We start from the raw sequence: 17,945 nt of genomic DNA on the forward strand, positions 1-17,945 counted from the left end.
TAACATGATATGTATGGACAAGGTCAATTATACCATGGATAATGGGAAAATATGCAAGTATATATTTATCATATGAAACGTGTTAATGTAAATATGTGGAATGAGCTATGGCCAAAGAGTTCGCATTATGGTGTAGACATGAGGTATTTATATATAAGTATTAGCCTACTCGGTAGGATACCATTAAAATAAAGTTACATAATAATATGTGGATTTAGCCTAAGGGATTCACACCAGTTCAACGCACTTAAGCGTGAGATGAGAGGCGCAAGGCAATTGTAGTTGCTAGCACTATGTTATAGCATGGATTGAAGGGTGAAATATTATAAGAGATCTCAATGGTAGAGTGAACATGAAGTAGTGAAGTGGCAACTATAATGATGTCGTAAGGGCGGAAAATAATGGCCCTTAGCAATATATGTTGCAGCTAGTAGCGACGTGATACTTGGATACGAAAATGAACAAAGAAAGTTCCTATGAGTGTAACCAATCTACCCTATTGTTTGAATAATGAGCATATCAGCATAATGATGAAATAAAAGTCAATGCACGATGAAAGACTGAAGCGCTAAAGTAGAGATTTCTAATTGGAAGGGATAAATAACCTATTGTAGTGGGTGAACAAATTAATTGTCAATGAAAAGTTCTATATGAGATATAAGTTTAATATTGACTTCGAGTGGCAAGTAAGAGTTTGAATTGGGTTTACTCCTAAGTGGGGGAGCATCGGAACAAAAAGGATTCACTTTGAAGATAATGGTTTGAGAAATAAGATATTTTATTTACTAGAGTCAAGATGAAGAGAAAACATTCGGTAACTTCATGACGGAATGAGTACAATTATCATAAAGTTTTTGTTGGGATTCAAAGACTCATTACAAGTAATAGTTACGATGTTTTGCATCAAGGATATTAAAAGTTATATCTGATAGTCAAGGATTTAATGGGCAACTTGAATGAATTCCTACAACTTTGGGGGCATGTGCGAGTTGAATTAAATTCAAGTATTGGCGGAGAATAAGAAAATACTTTAAATTGTACGTGGGATTAAGTGGAATAAGAGGGTATTTTAATGTGTGCACACTTTAGCACGAGATGAAATAGAAAAGGGTAATGTAATGCGCATTTCTAAATGAGAATAAAATAAAGTATCCAGTAAAGGGCATGGGTTCAAGGAAGAGCGCTAATATTAAAAAGGTGCAAGTACCATCATGATAAAAGTGACTCTCGACTGTTGAAAGCTTACGAGCTACGGTAACATGTCTATGGTGCGTATGGAAATAAATGCAATCCCAAGTTTTCGGTAGAAAAATACCACCAGATACTCAATGGGGTCAATGAATTGTTAAGAGTTAAGAAATAAAACTAGAACGCGGATGTCCGCGATTAGGTGGCAACTGGTATCATGAAATCGAATGAAGTGAGTTAAATTGCTTTTAGAGTAAACTTGTTGGTAATAACAGTTATCAAGTTATGAATCTAGCATGAGATCTAAAAGTATGAGCAAAATTAGGGGTAATGAATAAATCTGAGGCAAATAGCTTATTAATCTTTGGGAGGAATAAAAGGATATTCCAAAATAATTTTGTTGATTAGAGAATATTAAAAGTCTTAAGTGAGAAAACTTTTCCTGGAAACAAGACTCAAAGGAGAAACATACTAATTTGAAAGTATTGGTTATAAGAAAATTTTGAGACTATGAGTAGGAATGGATAAGTTTACAGACCAAGTGGGCAATATAAGTTTGCTCTCACCAAGCTTGAGCCATAGCTTTGAGAAAGCTGAGAATTTAGGCAGCATGAAAATGTGCCATTCTACGTTATTCAAAAAAAAAATTTAAGGACGTCTAATCATAGAGAGATTTTTGGTTTATTTGAAGATACTTTTCAGGTACAACTTGACGTATGCATGACTAAAGAAATGCATGCATGTATAATAATGATGTGGGAGCTATGTGTAGTAGCTATTACTGATATTAAGTGGTATTCATATATGTCACTAGTTAAGAGTTTTAAAGGTTTACATTTGATGCACTTATGGTATATGTACGGCCGAGTGAAGTCAAGATGGTACAATATATTGTGGATTATTAGTTTTTGAGCGATATTTTTATTGGCGCCCGTGTGGGGCTTGTTCTGGACAGGTTAGAGTTTTTTGGATAGTCCTAGTTATAGGGGAAAGTTTGCCGAAAATTTTAAAAATTTCTAAAGATAGCCAAATTTTGAGGGCCATGAGTTAGTTGAGATTTTGGAAAGAAAGTCTAAGACCCATGTAGTCATAAGCACCTATGCATAATGGTTGGAGGTAAATGGATGGTAACTCTATTATTAGAAGTGACTTGTAAAACATTCGAGGGCGAATGTTCTTAAGTGGGGGAGAATGTAGCATCCCGGAAAATTTCGAAATACTTAAGTGCTATTAAGAAAGTTGATGTGTGCTAATTACATTATTTTGTATGCAGACGAGGACTATTAATATGATGGATATTAATTGAATATGATAATAAGTGTACGAGGTATATTATAAGTGATGTGGGGTCTAAGGATAGCCCTAAGTCCAAGTCAAATTGGAAATTACATGGTAGACTAAAGTTCCAAATAAGTACGCACAAGACCTAACTTTGGACGAGCATATCTACATATGTATAAAGGGTTATGTGATAGACAACCTATCAAATGAAAGGTATTTGAGTCTAGTTTCTAACTTTTCAATCCGTTTACAATTTAGATATACCTACAAGAGGTTATAACCAAATTACCAAAGGCTAGCGGAGGAGCCTGCGGATGCAACGCGTCCGAAAGAAAGGCTGGCAGTGAAGTGCTGCGATAGCGTCCAGATCGCGTCCGAAGCCCAGAAATCTGGGCCTATAAATACCAAGTCGGGGGAGAGAGTATTTTGATAGTTGGGGGTTAGGGTTCTTGAGGTGAAGGGGCGGATTTGAGCTCAAATCAAGTCCAAATCAACCGAGGTAAGTTTTTAATGATGTTTTGAGTTGATATTACTCAATATACATGAGTTCTAACATCATTCTAATATCCAAATTCTAGATTTCATCATCAAATCCTCAAGAACATAAAAATCAAGAAAATTGTGATTTTTTCAAGATTGATCTACTAGAGGTAATTCCAATGCTTCAAACTCATTTAGTATGAGTAGTTAGAAGTATTTGAAGTATTTGTTACAAGTTTTATTGGTTGAAAGATTGAATTATAAAAATCTAGTTCATGACATGAATAGTACTTTTGAGAAAATAAGAGAGAAGATGAATGGTGAATCTTGGCGATGAAATTGGTCGAATACAATGAACCTATGGAATTTTTTGTTAGCAACAGATGGAAGTGATCAGCTAAGTAATCATCAAAATTGTATATTGTGCAAGTTTTGATTATGGAAAATGATGAATAGTAACTTGGTGACATTGGGCAATGGATGTAGTAACATTAGTGACTTCGAATGGGTATTAAAATACAAGATCAAGTTGAATGGTCTAGCTTGTAAATTTATTTGGCGATTTGAGTTGTTGGAGGCTTGTAGCCACATTATGAACCATATATGGATATCGCTTAATATCTTAGGTCATATTTTGATTTAATTAGGATATCTAATTGTAGATATCAATTTGTTGGTGATGTTGAGCTTTTTAATCAACATTAGAATGATGGAAGAAGGTTGAAAGTTTGTGAATGTTAATAAAGCGAAAGCGAGGTAAGTTGATTAAAACTTACTCTTCTTGAGACACTTTCTCTAAAAGTATGTTTAAAGTTAGTAATTAAGTTGTTTGCAAATGTGCTTTTGTGCTTGTGGGGACAAACAAGTACGGATGTCTCCATATACTAATACTATGTTGCATATGTAGTGTCGTGCGGTTTCGTAAAATTTCAAATCTTGTTGGCAAGATGACACTCAAGGTAAATGTTATAAGTTTTTATCAAAACTTACGTATTGACAAGAATATACATATTTGAGTGGTAGAGATAAGTTTTCATGGAAAGTATTTCTTTTGGAGTTTGATGTTAAATTGCTAAAGGCTTTAGCATGAAAAGGGTTGTTTATTAAAGTTTTGTTCAAATGATTTGGAGTTTCTATAAATGCTATGATTTGATAAAAAAAATAGATCCTTTGAAGCTACTATGCTATGAATCTTTCTTTGAAGTATCAAATATTTTGGGAGTTACTTGTATTCACCGAGATTGACTTCGGATATATTGTGTTCGTCGTCATGAAACTACACGTGCCGGTGTAGGCGTAGATAGCCATTTTGTGGTATAGACTACGACAGAGTGCTCTCCCTCGAGAGAGTACTATTTTGTGTTATTATTAGCATGGCTGAGTCGATTTGTACGACACTACGATGAGATGACCTGAGCAAGTAGGGTATATGATACTTGCCACTAGGTACATAACCTAGTTGACCTTCTTATGTCGATGATGGTATGGTACTCCCAGTGAAAGGTAAGGATGATTTTCTTATGTTTAGGCCTAAGGAGCCGAAAGCAATTTCGATGACTTAAAGTATATGAAATGATTTTGTACGATTTATCCAAAATCTTGGATTGATGTAAATAATTTAAAAGTTTATATTGTGAGTTATATTCACTTAGTTGTTATTTAAAATAACAAGGGTCGTGAATTGATAAAATTTCTTATCGTTTTATATCCAATGTTGGTGCATCATTTTTATAAAGTTTGTCCCAAGAACTTAAGTAGAGAGAGTCTATGACACTTATTGAGTACCGCTGTGGTGTACTCAGCCCTTAGGGACCCCCTCCAGGGCCTTGCTTACTTTAAATGTTTCAGGATGATATATGATACGTGGCATGCGTTCAGGCCAGGATGACTCTCTTTCTGAGGTATTATGAAGCACCACTTTGATTTCGTGGTAGTTATCATCTTCTTTCTTATTTTATTTTGTTGGAATTACTCCAACAGTTGGTTCTATTCTTTGGTATAGAGGCCCCATGAATAGTTTTGAAAGGTTGTAGTAACAGGGTTGTACATGACATTCATGAAAATATAATTATTTTACCTAGTCTCATTGTTATTATCATGAAATGTGTTATGTATGATTTTGAATTGGAAAATATTTTATCATTTAACTTGAAAAATGTACATGATTTTCAAGGAGCTTCCGCAGATAAATTGATTTTCATGCATATGATTTGGGTGCATCATATGGGTTGTTTCACTCGGGTCGGGTAGTGTGCCGGGTGCCGGTCACGTAAATTTGGGTCGTGAAAAATAAGTCCTTAATGGCTCATACTCTTCATCCACCGGGTTCTCGGCCAAATGATCGGCCAATGCTTGGGCTTTCTTCGCGGTTCGAGTCACATAGATGATGTCAAACTCTGTGGGCAAAATCTGTCATTTTGCAAGTCTTCTTGTGGGCATAGGCTTCTGAAAGATATACTTTAGAGGAACCATGCAAGAAATGAGGTAAGTAGTGTAGGACGACAGATAATGTTTCAACTTTTGTGCCACCCAAGTCAGGGCGCAACATGTCCTTTCAAGGAGAGTATACTTAACCTCATAGGATGTGAACTTGTTGCTGAGATAATAAATGGCTTGCTCCTTCTTGCTAGTGATGTCATGTTGACCCAGCACATAGCCGAATGAATTATCTAAGACTATTAAGTAGAGGATCAAAGGCCTCCTGGGCTCCGGCGGGACCAACACAGGTGGGTTTGGCAAGTATCCTTTGATCTTATCAAATGCCTCTTGACACTCATTAATCCATTTGACTGCAGAATCCTTCTTCAGCAACTTAAAGATGGACTCACAAGTTGTCGTGAGCTGAGCAATAAACCTACTGATGTAGTTTAATCGCCCGATCAGACTCATCATCTCAGTTTTTATTCCTTGGAGGTAGCAATTCCTGGATGGCTTTGATCATTGATGGATCCAACTCAATACCTCGCTGACCAACTATGAACCCCAACAGTTTCCCAGACGGAACACCAAATGCACATTTTGCAGGGTTGAGCTTAATATTGTACCTGCGGAGCCTCTAAAAAAACTTTCTCAAGTCTCCGACATGGTTGGACTGCTTTCTTGACTTTATGATCACATCATCTATATAGACCTCAATTTCCTTGTGTATCATCTCATGAAATACGGTAGTCATTTCCCTCATGTAGGTTGCCCCAGTATTTTTCAAACCAAATGGCATTACCCAGTAGCAATACATTCCCCATGATGTGATGAACGCTGTCTTTTCTCTATCTTCCTCATCCATTAAGATCTAGTGATATCCCGCATATCAATCCACAAAAGACCCGATCTCATGCTTGGCAAAGTTATCAATCAAAATGTGGATATTTGGCAATGGGAAGTTATCCTTTGGACTTGCTTTGTTGAGATCGCGGTAATCAACACACACCCTGGTCTTACTATCCTTCTTTGGTACTGCACAACATTAGCTAACCAAGTGGGGTATCGCGTGACTCGAATGACCTTTCCATCCAGTTGTTTTGTGATTTCTTCCTTGATCTTCACACTCATATTAGTCTTGAACTTCCTTAACGTCTGCTTGTCAGGAGGGAATGCCGGATCAGTTGGCAATTTGTGAACTATTAAGTCAGTACTCAAACCCGGCATGTCATCATATGACCATGCAAAAATATCTTTATATTCAAACAGTGCTTTGGTTATTTCTTCCTTGATTTGTGGTTCTAGGTGTACACTTATCTTGGTTTCTCTGATATTATCTGCATCCCCTAAATTGATTGCTTCAGTTTCATTCAAATTAGGCTTGGGATTCTCTTCAAAATGATTTAGTTCTTACTAATTTCCTCAAATGCCTCCTCTTCATCATATTCTGTTTCATCATCGCACTCTACTTCTTGGATTATTATTTCAGAGTTAGATTGGCTTTTAAGACTTGGCCGAAAATTCCTCATGCATGTCATGTCATTTAAACAAGCATAAAAAGAACTGTACAAAGAAAGACAAAAATGGCACTATCAGGAGTAATGGAAAAACTGAAATTGAATTTCATTGAAAATAAAGGATAGAAGGGTTTGTACATCAAAACAAGCGAAAAATAAAAATATGGATTACGATCTTGGAATAATCCAGATAATAGAAAAGAAAACAAAGCAAACTACCAAAACTCCTTTCGAGTAGGGAGAGGAGTAGCCTTCTAATTGTTAAGCTTTACTTTTGGCCCAATAAACTGCACATCTGCTTTGCTGGAACCTTCCCCAACTTCCACCATGTTTACCTCATCAAATAGACTTTGTAACTTTTCAATCAACTCTTCATCAAAGTCAACCACAGGCTTTGGGACTACTGATATTGGGCATTTCACGACCCCTGGCTTGACAAAGGACCTGGAGAGGCGTGGGATAGGCTTAGGAAGTGACCATGCCTTCTTTTTCAACCTTTTATCCCTTTTCAACTCTTCCCCTGTGGGCTTGAATCCCAGACCAAATGTACCCAAATTTTCCCGTAGAGACACTGGCTGCACGATACCTTGTAAAGATGCTCCCAGACCTTTGCCCGGCACAAAACTATTCTTCTGCATTTCAGTTTCTACCATGACGGATGCAGAGGCTAACTTTGGACCTGGAATACACTCCCCCTCCGTAATCTTCTCAACTGACACCGTTTCAGAAGCTTGGTAGACCCAAGGCCCCTTATCATCTTCGGCTTCAATAAATGGGACAGATATATCATTGTAAGCACATAAGTTCTCATCACCATGTACAACGATTTCCTGTCTGTCCCACTCAATTTTTACCATCTAGTGCAGAGAAGACGGGACTGCCTTGGCAACATGTATCCAGGGCCTGCCCAATAGCAAATTGTATGAGACGTCCACATCTAGTACCTCGAATTCCATGGTAAATTCAACTGGTCCTATTGTCAGTTCGAGCATGATATCGCCAACAGAATCCTTTCCCCTCCGTCAAAACCTCGAACACATACATTGTTCTCATGGATCCTTTCAGTATCAATTTTCAACTTTTGCAGAGTGGAGAGAGGGAAAATGTTTGCACTGGAACCATTGTCAACATGCACCCTTGTGACCACAGAATCCTCGCATTTCACTGTAAAATAAAGAGCTCGATTGTGCTCTGTACCCTCCAAAGGCAGCTCGTCATCCGAGAAAGTAATCACGTTTTCCTCAAATATCTTGTTGGCATTCTTCTCCAAATATCTTGTTGGCATTCTTCTCCAAATGGTTCACTGTGATCTTATCAGGGACATGATCCTCATTCAAAATCTTCATAAGGGCCCGGCGGTGCTCATCTGAATGTATCAACAATGGTAGAAGAGAAATCTAAGCGGTGTCTTCCTCAACTGTTCCACGATGGAGTAATCCTACACCTTCATTTTCCTCAAGAATTCTTCCGCCTCATCTTCGGTGACTGGCTTCTTTACCAGGATTGGATTATCTTTGAGTGACTTAACTTTCCTTAATTCCTCTGGGGCAAAGCATCTCCCCGAATGAGTCAACCCCCGAGTGTCATTAACTTCTTCTTCCACTTTCCCTTTATAAGTTACTATCACTCGCTTGTAATTCCATGGAACAGCCTTGGTGTTATCTATCGGCAGCTGGGTCACAAGTTTAATAATAACAAGGGCAATGCGAGCCCCTTCCACGATTATGATAGGCTTACTTGCTACTCCTAGCACGACCACTTTCGGCTTTCCTTGCTTTGTTTCAACATCATCTGGGAACCCCTTCACGACTACGAAAGGCGACTTATCATTGGGCGTGCTTAGCTTGTCTGTTAGCCCTTCAGCTATCGAAGATGTTGCCTTTGTAATAACTAGAGTTTTGACTGGATTACTTTCACTGGCATGGATCATCATAACAGACTTTGAAGGCTTCTTGGGCTCCCCATCCTTATGCACTATCTCAATCATATGCAATTCGGCATGGCTGGCAATCGATTTTGATTGATATTTGGCACTTTTCGGGCTCTGGACCACAATTTGGTTTGTATCAATAAGCTCCTAGATGGCGCTCTTCAAATGCCAACACTTTTCTGTGTCATGCCTCGGAGCATCAGAACAATATGCACATTTGAGGGAATAATCCAGGTTTTTCGGAGGGGGATTTGGTAATTTTGACTCAATCGGCCTTAGAATGTCCAATTGCCTCAACCTCTAAAACAGACTGGTGTAAGACTCTCCAAATGGGGTGAAAGTTTGTTTCCGCTGCTGCCTTTCCCTTTTATACTCCGGCATGGGTCAAAAGTTGGGACCAGTAGGGTTTCGGTATGTTTGTAGAGGTGGGTAAGGGTTTTGTGGAGCTGGGGCGCACTATTGCGGGTAAGGAGGGGTTGAGCATATGACTGTGCATGGTGGACATGGTATTGCGGCGGCCTGACTGAATATTGAGGGTCTTGGAGTGGGAAGTAGTGTTGTGGTGGATTATATAGAGCTTGGGTATAGGTTTGAGGTTGGGGTCGAGGCTGGGTGTAATGGTGAGGTGAACCCCTTGGGCCACGCCACGATCCTGAGACGACCATAGCAACATCTTCTTTCTTCTTTTTCCCTAACATGCCCCTGGTGCCATTCTGGATTGCTTGTGTAGTTGCTTTGATGGAAGAACAACTCATGATCTTGCTTGATTTAAGCCTTTCCTCTACCATTCCTCCCATTTTTACCACTTCATTGAAAGACTTACCGATGGCCGAGATCAAATGACCAAAGTAAGTAGGCGCCAAGGCCTGAAGAAAGTACTCTACCATTTCATCTTCCTCCATTGGAGGGTTAACTCGTGCCACCTATTCTCTCCACCGGAAACCATACTCCCTGAAACTCTCACTGCTCCAATCGAGTGCCTGCATAAGGGTTAGTTCTAAATTCGAAACAAAAAGGGAGATGGTCGTACCTTGAAGTGAGGTATGTCGGCGATGCCTTAGGATTAATTTGTTACTATCATGAGGGCTGATTCATTTCGATTGCTTGAGGCGAAGACGCGGTATGGTTCTTTACTTCATTTTGCCAAGTTTGATCTAAGGTGATACCCGATTCGCCCTTTGGTTTTGTTTGGGGGCGGAGGCACAAAAGTTGGTACATCGTGTATTGCGAACATTTCCCTTGCCACGTGTTGTTCCCCGTAGACGGTTTTAATTTCATCCTTTGTAGGAAATTTTATCATCTGGTGAAGGGTGGATGGAACTGCTCTCATCAGTGTATCCACGGCCGCCCGAATAAGGCGTTATACCTCATGTCTCCTTCGATGACATAGAATTTGGTGTCTTGGGTTGTGCCGGCCACGGTAACCGAGAAGATGATTTCTCCTTTCGTTGTTTCGCTTGCCATGTTGAATCCGTTGAGGACCCGAGTGGCGGGCACGATTTGATTAAGTAATCCGAGCTGCTCTATCACCCTCGACCTGAAAATATTAGCCAAGCTACCTAGATCCACGAGTACATATTTTATTTGAAAAGAATCTACAAGGAAGAAGATTACTAGTGCATCGTTGTGTTGAGACAGGGTCTCGGTGTCCTCTTCGCTGAACATGAGGGTGTCTTTGGGGATATATCCCCGAGTTCGCTTTTCTCTGGTGATGGATATTTTGGTTCTTCTCATTACGGGTTCCTGCGGGGCATCGATGCCCTCATGATCATGTAGATGACATATTGCGGCTCGTTTGCCTCGTTCTATGTGGTTACCTCCCTTTCTTGAAACTGATTTTGACTCGATCGCTAAGGAATTCCCGGAGATGTCCTTTTTTAAGCATTCGAGCTACCTCTTCTCATAGCTGATGACAATCCTCGGTCCTGTGGCCGTGTGTATTGTGAAACTCGCATATTTAGTTGTAATTCCTTCACGAGGGATCTGACTGTATAGGTTTGGGCCACTTGGCATCTCTGATTTTGCTGATGGCGAACACAATGTCCGACATATCGACGTTGAAGTTGTATTCTGACAGGTGGGGCGCACCCGTTAGCACTACGTTTCGATCGAACCTGGTTCAGTTGATGAGCCCTCGGGGGTTCTGTCCTCGATCTCTCCGATCATTGCGAGGTAGGTTGCGCCTCGGGGCATTTCTTCTATCCTCGAGGTATGCCAGAAGCCTGCTTGGTATACTGAGCCCGAAGGGGCTCCCAACTGGTCATCCTCGACTCTGATCTTTGACTGGTACCGGTTGTGGATGTCCAACCAGGTCACGACTGGATACTCGATCAGGTTCTGTTTCAGCTGTTTTGAAGCCAACAAGCTTCGTTCATTCAAACCTTGGGTGAAGGCTTGCACTGCCCAGTCGTCGGAGACTGGCGGTAGCTCCATCCGTTCCATCTGAAAGCGAGACATGAATTTTTGCAGCATCTCATTCTCTTTTTGCTTGATTTTGAAAACGTCGGACTTCCTTGTCACTACCTTGATGGCTCCGGCATGTGCCTTTACAAAAGAGTCTACTAGCATGGCGAATAAATCTATGGAATTAGGAGCCAAGTTGTGATACCACATCATGGCCCCCTTCAAGAGTGTTTCCCCAAACTTTTTTAGTAATAAAAACTCGATCTCATCATTTTTATATCGTTGCCTTTTACCGCGTAGGTGTAGGCAGTAACATGTTTATTAGGGTCGGTGGTCCCGTTGTACTTAGGGAGTTCCGGCATTCTGAACTTCTTTGGAATGGGCTTCGGGGTCGCTTCCTTATGGAACGGCCTTTGTATGAACTTCTTCGAATCCACGCCCTTGAGGACTGAGGGCGCACCCGGGATCTGGTCGACCCTAGAGTTGTAGGTCTCGACCTTCTTATCGTTGGCTGCTATCATTTTCTCACCAGATTCGATCCTTTTGGTGAGATCCTCAAGCATCTTTACTACGGCAGGGTCGGCTACCGATCCGTTATTGCTTGATCTCTCGGGTACTTGTTCGGCGGGGGGAGCTGTCTCTGGCGCTGCTGTGCTGGGTGTTTTTGGATGGCTTTGTAACTGAGCGATGACTAACTGTTGTGCCTGCAACATTTCAGAAATAACATGAAGTCTAACTTCATATTCTTCCCGGGCTGGGGATTTTTGGGCTTCCTGCTAGTCGTTATGCCATATGCTCCTGTCGGTATGTGAGGCTTCATCGACCTATCGTGCATCTGTGGATCTGCGTCCGCTAAAATCGGTTCGGGCGCATTATCGGGATTCTGTGGTGGTGCGCCGACAGCCAAAATAGCCACGCCGTTTTCCTCGTGGTTTTCGAGGTTGTCGTTCTCGACTCTGTTTACCGAGCCAGACATTTTAACTTGAAATCAAAGATCTCGAACAAGAAAAAACATGTAAGATAACTTGTGTTTGTGTAATGAAACTAGCAAGAAAATAATCACTATTATTTTTAGCCCCACGGTGGGCACCAAACTGTTTACCATGAAAATGGTAACGACAATTAAATTTATAAATGGAATTCTAAAAATAAGTGATCTATTTTTATGCTAGTTGCTAGAGCAGTTGATGCTAGGGGTATGGAGTTTAATGATGAGATACAAGCTAAAGCGAGGCATAATCAAACCGAGGGGCTTGCTGCCCAGGCTTCGGACTGGTCGATGAGGGGTCTCGGGGTCGATATCCGGCTCGAGCTCGAGCTATCGGGGGTAACAAGAAAAGGGGTAACAGTTGAGAAATAATTAAACAAGGCTCTTTATGGCCAATACCAAGAAATAAATGAAGAACAAATATGAAAGCAATAAATGCCAAAAGTGGCCTCGAGCTAGTAAGAGCGAGCAAGTTAGAGAGAAGAAAGAGAGAGAGATATTATTGATCTTGTGTAGAGTAGTTGGAGCTCTGCCTTACAGAGTGTTAACGACTCCCCTTTTATAAGAGGGGGGAGCCCAAACCAAGTACAAGATACCTTGAGTGATAAAGGAAACGGGATGGGACATATAACTAGCTTCATGACGTATACGTAGGTTAATGTTTAGGCTACCCAGGTAGACTTAATCGACTGCAGATGCACTCTTTGGAGGCTTCCCGTGTTCGTTGGAGTTTCGGCCGACGTTATCCTCGGTTAGGTATCGATAGATCTTGAGGAAAGTAACCAGCAATTCGTTAATGAGAAATTGGTCCTCCGAGTTCACCGTACACAGACCTGCCTGCTTATTTTTAGTAAGTCCAGAAACTTGTGGGGAGTGACGGCCCTTAGGGTGACCAGGTATTTGTGCCTCAAACCCTCTGTACTCCCAGCATAGCCCGCTATCTCCTCCAAGGTAGGTGTAAGTTTGAAGTTCGAGAAATGCAGAACGTTGTGAGCTGGGTCCCAAAATGTCACCAATGCTTTTATTATATCACCCCTAGGCCTAATCTTTAATAACCCGATGAGTGCCCCTAGGCAATGGTTGACCATATCTCGTTCTTGCTCACCCAAACCTTCCCACCACATGTGAAGTGCCAATGGAATCTTAATCATAATCTTCATCGGTAAATTTTGACTCGTGCTCATTCTGCACATTTAGATTAGGGTGATTGATTTAAAGACAAAGTGAATCTTATTTGAAAACTGATAAAAAGGGTTTATTTTGCAAAATTTCAAATAAATCAAGGCTACTTTTGCGAATACGGCCCTTCAGCACTTTAAAATGGAAGATTTTAGGGCTGTGTTTGCTAGGTGGCCAAAAATTGACAAAGAAACCATCAGTGGCTGTTCTTGCAAATGTAGCCTTCCAGTGTCCCGTTGGGAAATTTGGCTATTTAGACAAAAATTGTGTCACCCTTTTTATTTACGACATAAAAATGACGACATTTCATATTTTTGGTTATTTTTGCAAAAGCAGGGCTGGACCCGATGGGGGTTGCTTTTGTATCCCACATTCGGCGAGAATCAAACCCGCGTAGTTCGGTCAGTTTTGACGCGACAAGAAAATATAAATCATTTTGGACTGACCTTTTCCCCTTTTCTTTTCTCTTTTTTTTTCTTCTTTTTTTCTTTTTCTTTTCAAAATTTCGGCAGAGTTTCGGGATATTTTGAACACTATTTTTGGGAAACGGATGAATTTCTCTCTCATACCTCAATCTTGGTTTTCTTTGATATTTCTTCCCTAATCTATAAGTCGGTCAACACGCAAACCGAAATAAATAAATGCACAGGTAGCACGTAAAAATGTATCAGGTTGGTATTTTTATTTCGGGTACACCTGTCCTAGACGGACCCAACCCCTGTGTTGAGTCCTCAAGGTCAAATACATGTGATGCAAACAAGTGCTCCTACTAGGGATCCGGCATGAGGCTATGTTATTCTAGGTTTAAATCCTGGGTGTATTGTTCTAAGCTTGGCTTACCCGAGCGGACAACTCGGGGGGGGGGGCAACATAACGGGAACCAAAAGGCCATCCAGCTTTGTAGTTGATCCGATCCTCGTTCTAAATTAGGGTATGACACTAACAGAAAATAAGTCATGCCAGCGTGCACTTCCCAGAAGATTAGAAGAGAAGGGTTTCGCAACAGTTTATATACAGTTCAAATAATATCAAAGCGGTAAAAAAACGACATTTAGCACATTAGGACCAAACATGTAATAAAAATCAGATAATAAATAAAATCCAAATATAACAATTATTCTAAGCTCGAATTCTTGAATCCTGAACCAGAGATTCTGGGTTCGATTCCCCAGCAATCACCAAAGCTGTCACATCTCCTTTTTCTACCCGAAAGGGGTATAAGGGCGTTTTTCCAATTAAAGTGACAATAATCGAAACGGGGTTATTTATTTAAGTTTAGAGTCGCCACTTGGGATAATTTATGGTGTCTCAAGTCGCCAGTTTAAAATCCCGAATCGAGGAAGTTTAACTCTGTTTTACAGTCCGCGAAACACAGAAATCCGGGCAAGGCATTCTGTTGACTCGCGAGAAGGTGTTAGGCATTCCCGGGTTCCGTGGTTTTAGCATGGTCACTCAACTATTATTATTGGCCTAATTATCTAATTAATTACATATTTTATACCTATTGTGCATTTTCAACCTTTGACCGCTTTTAATTATTACGGAATTATTTTAGAACAAGTTACGATTGTTGTACACTTATTTGTTTGGTACACATTGAGAATCGTGTCATGGGAACCGTACTCACAATCTACAACATATTTAATTTATTAACATTATTAGAAGTTATGGCCGGGTCACATGAAATGTGCACTCGGATTTAGAAATTACGTATCACAACTACGTCATGGGAACCGTACCCGTCGCTATGATGATTTTTATTATAAGCGCACCTAAAGCAAGCTACGAAGATTCATGTTTAAACTAAATCAAAATCCAATATAAGGCTTCTAATTATAGACGGGTATTGGGTAGGCATGTTGACTCTAATTATTTTGGGACAAACTGGGCCAGCAGAGAGCCCATTAAGCCATTGATCACAAGTTTTTTAAAGAACAATGCTGGCACAATTTGGGCTTTGAAGTTGAGCCCCCGAAATGAAAAAGGCCCAGGACTACTCTAGGGGTGATTTCGACCAAAGCCACCCCATTGGCCAATGCCTGGCCCAATTGCCACTAAAGCCTTAATGAAGCTCGACCCTCTCGAAATAGCATACAACAAGAGATTGCATATTTTCTGGAAAATTAGACTGCTGACTAACCATATTAATGATTATAGTTAATTAACAATATTAGTAATACAATATTCACTTAAAATACCTTAAACTACTAATTAATCACATTAAGACCAGTCATGTAACCCTTTCGGCCATAACTGTAATTTTAAGATAAGATCCGAACATGATTTGGCAATTAAACCATTTAATTTCTCTTGAACAGGGGTGAACTTGGACGTCAAAAGCCAAATGAGATGCCATCTCGCACCCTTTAACACATAAACAAGAAAAGAGCTAATAACAACATCTATCACCCTAAAATTTGAACAACACCACAAACAGCTAAACTATTTTGAGTACTCAAACATGTGGGCCCTTAGCCAGATCATAAACTATCATAGTAAATGCAAGATTCTAAAACAAAGCTAAAGACAGAATTACTAAACAGTGGAAAGAATTGAAAGGAAACATATAAGAAAAGTTGAAAGTTAAAATTTGAACATGAACTTCATATTACAAATACATCTTTAATGAACATGAACATGATTTCATTAAAAGCATTCCGCATATATTAATAGCATGCTTGTATTCCCATGGTCACCCAAAGTTCAAGAAGTACCTGGTTATAGAACAAAAACAAGGTAAGGGAGCTGAAATCAACAGGAATCAGCAAACAGAAATTGAATCATCAGCCAGAAAAAGAAATACACAGCCTCAAACTTAGTCCATATCTCAATTTAGAAGACCAGAAATTCCCAAGAAATTTTGTTCTAACTTTTGTGAAAATCAGAAAAAAGGGAGCAGATGCTAGTGAAAATAGTAGAGCTGAACTTTTTTGGGGTGTTTTTAGGGTCTGAATCTCTATCTTAATGAGTGAGGAAAGAGTTCTATATATACCCTAAAAGAGCTGTTGTGTGCTCTCCAAGTCAAGGAATAATTCCCTTTGAAAGCAGCCTTCAAAGAGCATCTTTTTAACAGAATTGGACAGGTGGTTGTTTCTAATTGGTTGCAGTATTTTGTACTGGCCAAATAAGGCCAGCTGCCCATGTTCTAGAATCCTCTAATTGCCTTATCTCAATTTCCTATTTACCCACCCTTCAAATGACCCCTTTAATTTACTTTTTTGTTTCTTTTACCCCTCATAATTTTCGATCGAGGTCATAATAGTAAAAACACACTGATGAACAAAAAACAAACTAATTAAGATTCAAAATCTAACCTAAAACTAATTAGACAAACAACAAACGCTAATAGTAAAATTTATTTGGAAAATTAAACTAAGAATGCATGAATGAACACTAAAAAAAATCTAGCACTGAGAATTCAGAACACATTGAACAAACAAACACGACAACCAACAATTACCCTAAAGAAACCTAGCTGAATTACTGCCTTAATATAGAAAACTGATTCGATTTTCCTAAACACCTAAAATTAACTAATCGATTAACAATTAAACTAACAGTTAAACTAAAGATTAAATACAAACTATTGTCAGAATTTAAGAAAATAAACAAATAAAATAGAACAACAACAATTAGCGTGGAAAGTACTAAGAGGAAGGAAAGTAAAAATGAAGACAAGAAATGCACCTATTGAGAGAGCAATGAAGAATCTGATGTGGATCTATGGTTTGACTTCGAAATAGCTCGGAATTGACCCCAAAAGATTGTTCTTGTCAAGAACAATCCATTTGAACAATCCATTTGGGGTGAGTATCGAACTACACGAACTAAAGAATTGTAGAGAACTGGAACATGCAAGAACAATTTACTTTTTTGATTCTCAGATTGGAGATTCGACGGGTTCAAGGGGATTTAGGGAGAATTGTTCATGAATTTAGAAAGGATGGGGAAAGGTGATTGTAGGGTGAAGATTTGGGTGAGTTTGGAGACCGGCCATCGCCATGAAACGATTTCCGATGAACGGCGTCTATTGTTTACGTCGTTTGAAGTTGAGAGGAAATTAGAGCGGCTAGGGTTAGCTTGAATAGAGACGCAGGGGAAATGGGGGGATCTCTAGGGTATGGGGGTGTTAGGACATATGTATAGGTAAGGGGTGATGAGTTCCCAACCGTTGGATCATCAGAGATCAATGGTTGGGATTAAAGGCAGCCAACGACGTCGTTTGGTTAAGTGGGGACCTGGACCGGGTAAGGGGATTGGGTTGGTGGATTTTTGAGAGAAAAGGGTCTGGGCTCAGCAATTTCAAACGCCGAAATCGAATTCTAAGACCAAATTCCCCTCTTTTATTTATTTGACTCAATTTTAATTTAAAAATACTAATTACTAATAAACTTAATTAAACCTAAATTAAATCCTAAACAAAACCTAGTAATGTGAAATTGACTTACTTATCTAATTTTAATATTAAAACACTTAATTGATTTAGAGCTAATGCAAGAAGTGTACTAATTTATAAAACTAAAGCTATAATGTGGAATAATTTATATATTTTGTATTTTTG

This window comes from Nicotiana sylvestris, chromosome 5, assembly GCF_000393655.2.
Source record: "Nicotiana sylvestris chromosome 5, ASM39365v2, whole genome shotgun sequence".
In the NCBI taxonomy this organism is placed as follows: domain Eukaryota; kingdom Viridiplantae; phylum Streptophyta; class Magnoliopsida; order Solanales; family Solanaceae; genus Nicotiana; species Nicotiana sylvestris.